Raw genomic sequence first — 7147 nt, forward strand, 5'->3', positions numbered from 1 at the left:
CCAGTCTTGCTACTAGTGCAAAAGTTTCTCCATAATCCTCTCCTTCTTCTTGTGCATAACCTTTGCATACTAATCTTGCCTTATTGCAAACTACAACACCATCTTCATTTAATTTGTTTCTGAACACCCATTTAGTACCTATAAAACTCTTGTTTATCAATCGGGGTACCATAGTCCAAGTGTTGTTCTTCTCAATTTGATCCAGCTCCTCCTCCATAGCTTTCACCCAATGATCATCTCCAAATGCCTCCTTAGCACTTCTAGGTTCAAAGGTGGGGATCATGCAAGAGTTCTCTATTATTCTCCTTTTAGTTAGTACACCGGCATCCTTATCCCCAATTATCTGTTCAGGACTATGATTCAGTCTCACATACCTAGGAATAACATGATCATTCTCTTCAAGTTCAGCTTCTTCATTATCATCTTCCTCTGAATTTATTTGTTCTGGTTGAACAAGTACATCAGGATTTTCTTTATCGATTTTTGATTTAATAGTTTCAGGTTCCAAAAGAAAAATGCAAGGATCTTCATCCTTCTTCTCAGAACTAGTTCCTTCTGAAACTTTGAGACATTCATCTACATGAACATCAACACTTTCGACAATTTTTTGTGTCCGGTTGTTGAAGCATTTATCAGCCTTAGTCTTGGTGGAATAGCCAAGAATTATGCCTTCATCACTCTTAGCTTCAAATTTGCTTATATAATCACCTCTTTTAATAAAACACTTGCTTCCAAATATCTTAAAATATCTAACATTAGGTGATCTCCCATACCAGCACTCATATGGGGTCTTGTCCTTACCTCTTTTCACTAGAACTCAGTTCATTGTGTAGACAACTGTACTTACAACTTCTTTCCAAAATGTTTTTGCTACACCTCCTTGTATCAACATAGTCCTAGTAGCTTCAACCATTGACCGATTGTTTCTCTCTGCTATACCATTTTGTTGTGGTGTCCTTGGTGCTGAAAGATGCTGCTTGATACCATTATCATCACAATACTTAGTGAACTCCATAGAAGTTCACTTCACCGTCTTGATCTGTTCTTAGACATTTTATCTTTTTGCTACTCTCTTTCTCAGCTAAGGCTCTGAATTCCTTGAATTTATGAAAAACTTCATTTTTATCCTTCAAGAATGTGACCCACATCATCCTTGAACAATCATCAGTGAAGATCATGAAGTATTTGTCACCTTGAATTCTTCTTGTTCTTATTTGTCCATATAGATCTATATGAACCAAATCTAACAAGTTCTCTACTGAGAAGGACTTGCTCTTAAAAGTTGAAGAAGTCATCTTTCCTAGTTGACATTCTTTACAAAGAGCATTAACCAATTTGTCTAGCTGAGGCATACCTCTTACTGTCTTAGACTTGCTTACTTTAACAATATTGTCAAATTTTATATAATAAAATCTCCTATGCCAAAGCCAACTATCATCTATTTTTGCAATCAAACAGTTGCTAACTTTAGGATTGAGATGAAATAGATTACCTTTGGTCTGTTTCCTGGTTGCAATCAATTCACCTTTGTTGTCAAAGATTTTGCACATTCCATTTGTAAACTCCAGTGGGTATCCTCTGTCATTAATTTGTGCCACACTTAAAAGATTGGTCTTTAGGCCTTCAACCCAATAGACATCATCAACACTGCTCTTCCCATTAAGAGAAATAACCCCCTTACATTTAACCATATAGGGTGAGTCATTGCCAAATCTAATGACACCTCCATCAAATTCCTTCAGGGAAAAAAAATTGCTCTAATCACCTGTCATGTGGTGTGAACAACCACTATCAATGATCCAATCATCAGAGTTATCCATTCTAAATACTAGTGCCTTCTGATATGATATTTCTTCCTTAATAGCTACAAACACAATATCTTCACTAGCATCATTATCAGATTCTTCATCAGTAATACCACTATCAATAGCTACAAGAAAATCTCTCTTTCCTTTACCCTTGTACTTCTTAAATTTGTCTCTCCTGTATTCATTTTCACCATTAGGGCAATTTGCTGCTATATGACCAATCTTGTTGCATGCAAAACATTTTAAAGGTAGCTTACCTCTATATTTACCAGTGCCTCTAAGCTGTCATTTTGCCAACAATGCGTCAAGTTCTACTAAGTTCTCTTCATCTTCATCATCTCTGCTAGATCTATATTCATAGTTATGGCCGGTATCTCTACTTCTACCCATAGATAGGTTAGAGATAGAATCTCTAAATGCAGATTCTGATTTCTATACACTACCATCATAGCCATTTAGTTCAAAAGTAGTAAGTTTGCCAATAATAGAGTCAAGAGTTACCTTTGTCTTGTCAATGTATTTCAGCTCCTGAATGGCTACAACTTGGATAGCATAGACCGGTAGCAGGGTTCTCAGTACCTTACTGATTACTATGGCATCTTCCACTTTCCCTCTTGCACTCTTTATCTCACCAACTATCTCTTTAATCCTTTGATCGTACTGCTAGATATTGTCACCTTCATACATTCTCATGTCATCAAACTTTCCTCTTAAACTCTCCTCTTTGGCAATCTTAACATATTCATCACTGCTATAAATCTCTTCTAATTTCTTCCATACTCCATATGCAGTTTCAAGACCATGAACATCTACATATTCAGCATCAGACAAGGAACTGATAACAACTTCTAATGCCTTGTGATTTTCTTGTTGTTCTTTCTTCTGATCATCAGTCAAGGGTCTAGTAGGTGCAGTATACTTATTTTCTATATGATCTCAATACTGACTACCAAGACTCTTAATGTAAATCTTCATTCTATCACTCCATATTCTACAGTTATCTTTGTTGAACTTCGAACCTTCTTTCTTCATCATGATCTATAAGATCTTTTCCTCAAGTTGTTTGGCTTTTAGATTAAGAGGACCCAAGATGCTCTGATACCAATTGATGGTATGATGAAAGAATAAGTATCTGGTAGAATGTTGAGAGGGGCAGTGAATCAGTATATTGAAAAACTTATACAAAGTTCCCAAACTCAAAGTCAGTCAAACAAAGGAAACATATCCCAGTCAAGATCAATATTCATAAGAATACTTGACATTAACTGGCTTAACTATTATGACAACTTTAATAGTAGACAACTTCAATCTTTTAAACATCGACAATGCTTAATCATAACTCAACATATTCAACTCTCAATGCTTCTACTTAACATGCCTTGTCAGAAGTTAACCAAATAAACAAATAAGATCACAACCACAGAAGCATTTACCACTTGACACAAATGTTTATACGTGGAAAACTCAAATAGGTAAAAACCACGGTGAGATGAGACTCACAAGGATAGCTATTTGAACTCTTCTGAAGTTCACCCGATTAGGAGCCAAGCCTATTAAATATTTACAATAGGTCCTGTTAAGAACTAATTCTGGTTAGGAATCACCCAGTTAAGTTATTTTCAAATATGCCTTGATGAAAAGAACAATACCCTGTTAGGAGGAACCTCGCAGGAGGATTTAAGAATCCAAGCTAATGGACCACCTTGATAGAGGATTTAATGAGTAACCAAGCTTGTTAGAGCTTACCCGATTAAGGGATTTCACTTCTGCTGTAATTGTTAGAAAACAACAGGTTTTCTTGATTTGTCTGAGTAGCACTACATTTGCTTGATCAAATCCTTCTAAGCTTCAATCTGCCTTCACTCAAAGTGCAGATCCATTCATTGGTTAGGCAACTACACACTCAATAGGTTTCTATCAATCTTGCCAGCAACCTTTACACACAACTTCATCAACCTTAAATAAAAATCAATTAGGTCAGTAACACAACAAAAAACTAATTCTCATCATCGAGATTACACACAAGTCAATACAATCTTGACCATTAGAAATCATGACAATGTCTTCACATTCTTCAAGAAAATTCCAACTGCTCCACGATCACCGCTTCATCGGACTGTGTAACTCATCACACGTTGTGCATTAGATGCAATCCACTTTTCTCCTTCCCGAGACAAAAAACAAATGTGCCAAATCAATTTGAACATATCCTCATACAATGATCACACGTGTCTCCATCATTACCACTTATCAGATAATAAACCAACAAACTTGATTGGTTAGGGTTTAACAGCTGATAGGGTTTATTGGTTACATTACATAGAAAGGTTTAACCCTTTACACCGGTTCACCGGTTCAACTCACAAACTTTACATACCGGTGTAGTTTAAGAAAGGCTTAAGAAAAATGCCAACATGATCCAATCGATGTAGGTCAAGGAAGGCTTAAGAAAAATGGAACTCTTCAACGTTATGTCAACGTGAAAGTAAACCATTGCTAGAAAAGCTTAGAAACATGGACTCCTGGGATGAGGTAAAAAAAGAGATGGAGAAAATTGCCACTGACAATAACATTTTAAGAGTAGAAATGTCATCACAAATTATGGTATTGCACACATAGAGGATGATAGAGGAGGACCTGGGCATCCAAAATAGGAGGTCCTACAATTTCTACCAAAAATATGCTAATCCATCAAACAAATCTATTCCCAAATCAATTCTACAAGAATGTAAAGAGAGTTATTGGACTCAAACCAAAATAAATGATTTTTGGACTATGAGTAAGAATCTCGTTGAACCAAAGACCAGTGCAGAATTTGAGACCATCGACGAGGATGAAGAGTTTAGCAAATTGTAGAATATGGAGCATCCCACAACAGCATATGACAGGAGTGAAGATGATGATGAGTATGAGGTTTAGCCCACTCTAACAACTACTACAGTCCCTGAAATATTAGGTGGAGTCAATGAGTCCATGAAAGGAAAATATAACAAAGGGGAAAACATTATGGAAAAAATGGGTTTTGAAGGTGGTGGTCTAGGTCCCAGGGAAGGCATTTGGTATCCACTTGAGGTACAACTTCCATCAGATTCAAAATCAAAAGCTCCTGTTAAACCAGTCATTGGACTTGATTCTTCAGATTCATCATGGAAAGGTACTACTCATTACCCTCAGGGTCCACCTACATTTGTTTTAGGTTCAAATCCACAACCACCACTACGTCTTGGTATTCCCATTGGTAGTGAGTCAAGTGCCACTGCCATTGGTGGAGAATCCGGGGATAGTATTCCTATTATTGTTCAGTCAAGTGCCGCTGTGACTGGTGGGGTTGGCATGGGTACTACTACTGATACTAGTTGTCTTTGTGTTGGACAAGGGCTACAACAAAATATCACTCGCAAGAGGCCACTAGTGGTAGATACTCAATCTCATACTATTGAGAATCCTATATCAAGTGCCACTGACACTACAAATCAATCATTTGTAGCTTCAGATCACACACCTCAAAAGATTATGAAAACTACACATGAAAGTGTCAGTGGGATAGGATCAAGAAAGGTTGTTGGTAATCCTAGTAATGCATTAGTTAAAACTATAGGCATAAGTGGAACTGGAGCCTCTATTATTCCTATGTCACCTTTCAAACATTCAACTGCTTCAGCAAGCCAAGATTTTCAATTTCTTGATTACTATGAAAAATCTAAACACACAACAAATGCAAATAAAGAAAAAAAGAGAGCATTTCATAGGGTTGCCCTGAGTGAAGTTTTAGATGAACAGCCTACAAGGAACAGGGTATTTCCAACATATGACGCACACAAAGATATGATGGAGTTCATGGTTGTTATTCCCCCAACTAAATATAAAAATCCACCACACAGTCAGATAGATCCCTCTGAATTTCAAGTTAGCACCCTCCAAATGGATTTTTCCAGAGTACATAATGTGGACTAAATTAGTGTGTCAAAAAGGACTAATGAAGTGGTCTACACTTCATTGCTAAAGGTGGAGAAAAAAAAAACTAGAGAAACAAATAAAAAAGTTACAAGCAGACTTGGAAAATAAAAAATCAAAGAGGAAAGTAGTAGATAACAAGTGCAATGATTTATAGAAAAGGATAAAAAATTTAGACTCTGTAGTAGAAATTTCAGAGCAAGAGAAGATGGATGCAGAATTGAAGGACATGAGAGAAAAACTGGCTAAAAGCAATAAAAAAATTGATGAGGAAAGAGCCAATTTTAAAAAATTATACAAAAGTTATGAGTCTGTTGTTGTCGAAATAAGAAAAATACGGGACCTATTGGATCATGAGAAGGAAAATAAAAATATTTGCAAGAGGAAGTAGAGGAAGAAAGAAAAAAATGTGTACAAATGAAAGAAGACCTGCACAATACAAATGATAAAATTAAAACTTTGGAGGATAGAGTGAAAGATAATATGAAAAATGCAATGAAGTATATACAAGAAAACATTTGGCGGCAAATAATGTAGAGGAGTGATAAGTTGTGTGAATGGTTTGAATTGAATGAAAGTCTGAGAGTAATTTATATGAAAATCAAAGGGCACTTTGAGAAGAGAATACATGCTTATTCAAAAGAGGATATGGAAAAACAGATTCTACAAGTAGTCTATGGTACCAGTGACAGCTACTTGGCATCCAAGGGAATTAAGAGTTGCATTGATGCCACAGTTAAGACATCATCTATCATTAAAAAATGCTAGAAACTAAGGGAAACATCAGAAGTTATGGATAAATGTGGCAAAAAGATATTGAAGTTGCAAGAAAAGAAAACTAATTTGATTAAACTTGGTTTGCCTAAGACCATTGACCCATCAAATAAATTCATTGGAAAAGAAGCTTACAAAAAAAGAATGGAGATAAAAATGAAGTATGATTTAGACTTGCTTCCTAAGGACACAACTCCCCAAAGCTTTTTGGAATTCATCCAGCCATTTACAACTCTGAATTCAGTATTGGGTGAAACAGTGATGTCAAGTCACTCTTCTAAATATGGAATGTTGACAAAGTTGTAGTTGACTTTCCATAGTTTACAGAGTATTGACCTTCCATCAGATGAAGAGTGGAGCACTCTACAAAACCTGGCACATAAATCTTAAGAATCATAGTATGTATTACATAATTTTCTTCTTTTACTCTTAATTTCAAGGTTTTATGTTTTTTCTGTTTGGAATTTGGCATCGCTTGAAATGACTCTGTTGTATGAATCTAAAAAAACTAGCACTTGCTATTGCAAAATTGCTAATCTAGCCTATGAATCTATGATGCACAGTGCAAAACTTCAGCTTGTAAATTTATATTCTCAAATTCTCCCAAGCTT

The sequence above is a fragment of the Cryptomeria japonica genome, chromosome 2 (assembly GCF_030272615.1).
Source record: "Cryptomeria japonica chromosome 2, Sugi_1.0, whole genome shotgun sequence".
In the NCBI taxonomy this organism is placed as follows: Eukaryota; Viridiplantae; Streptophyta; class Pinopsida; order Cupressales; family Cupressaceae; genus Cryptomeria; species Cryptomeria japonica.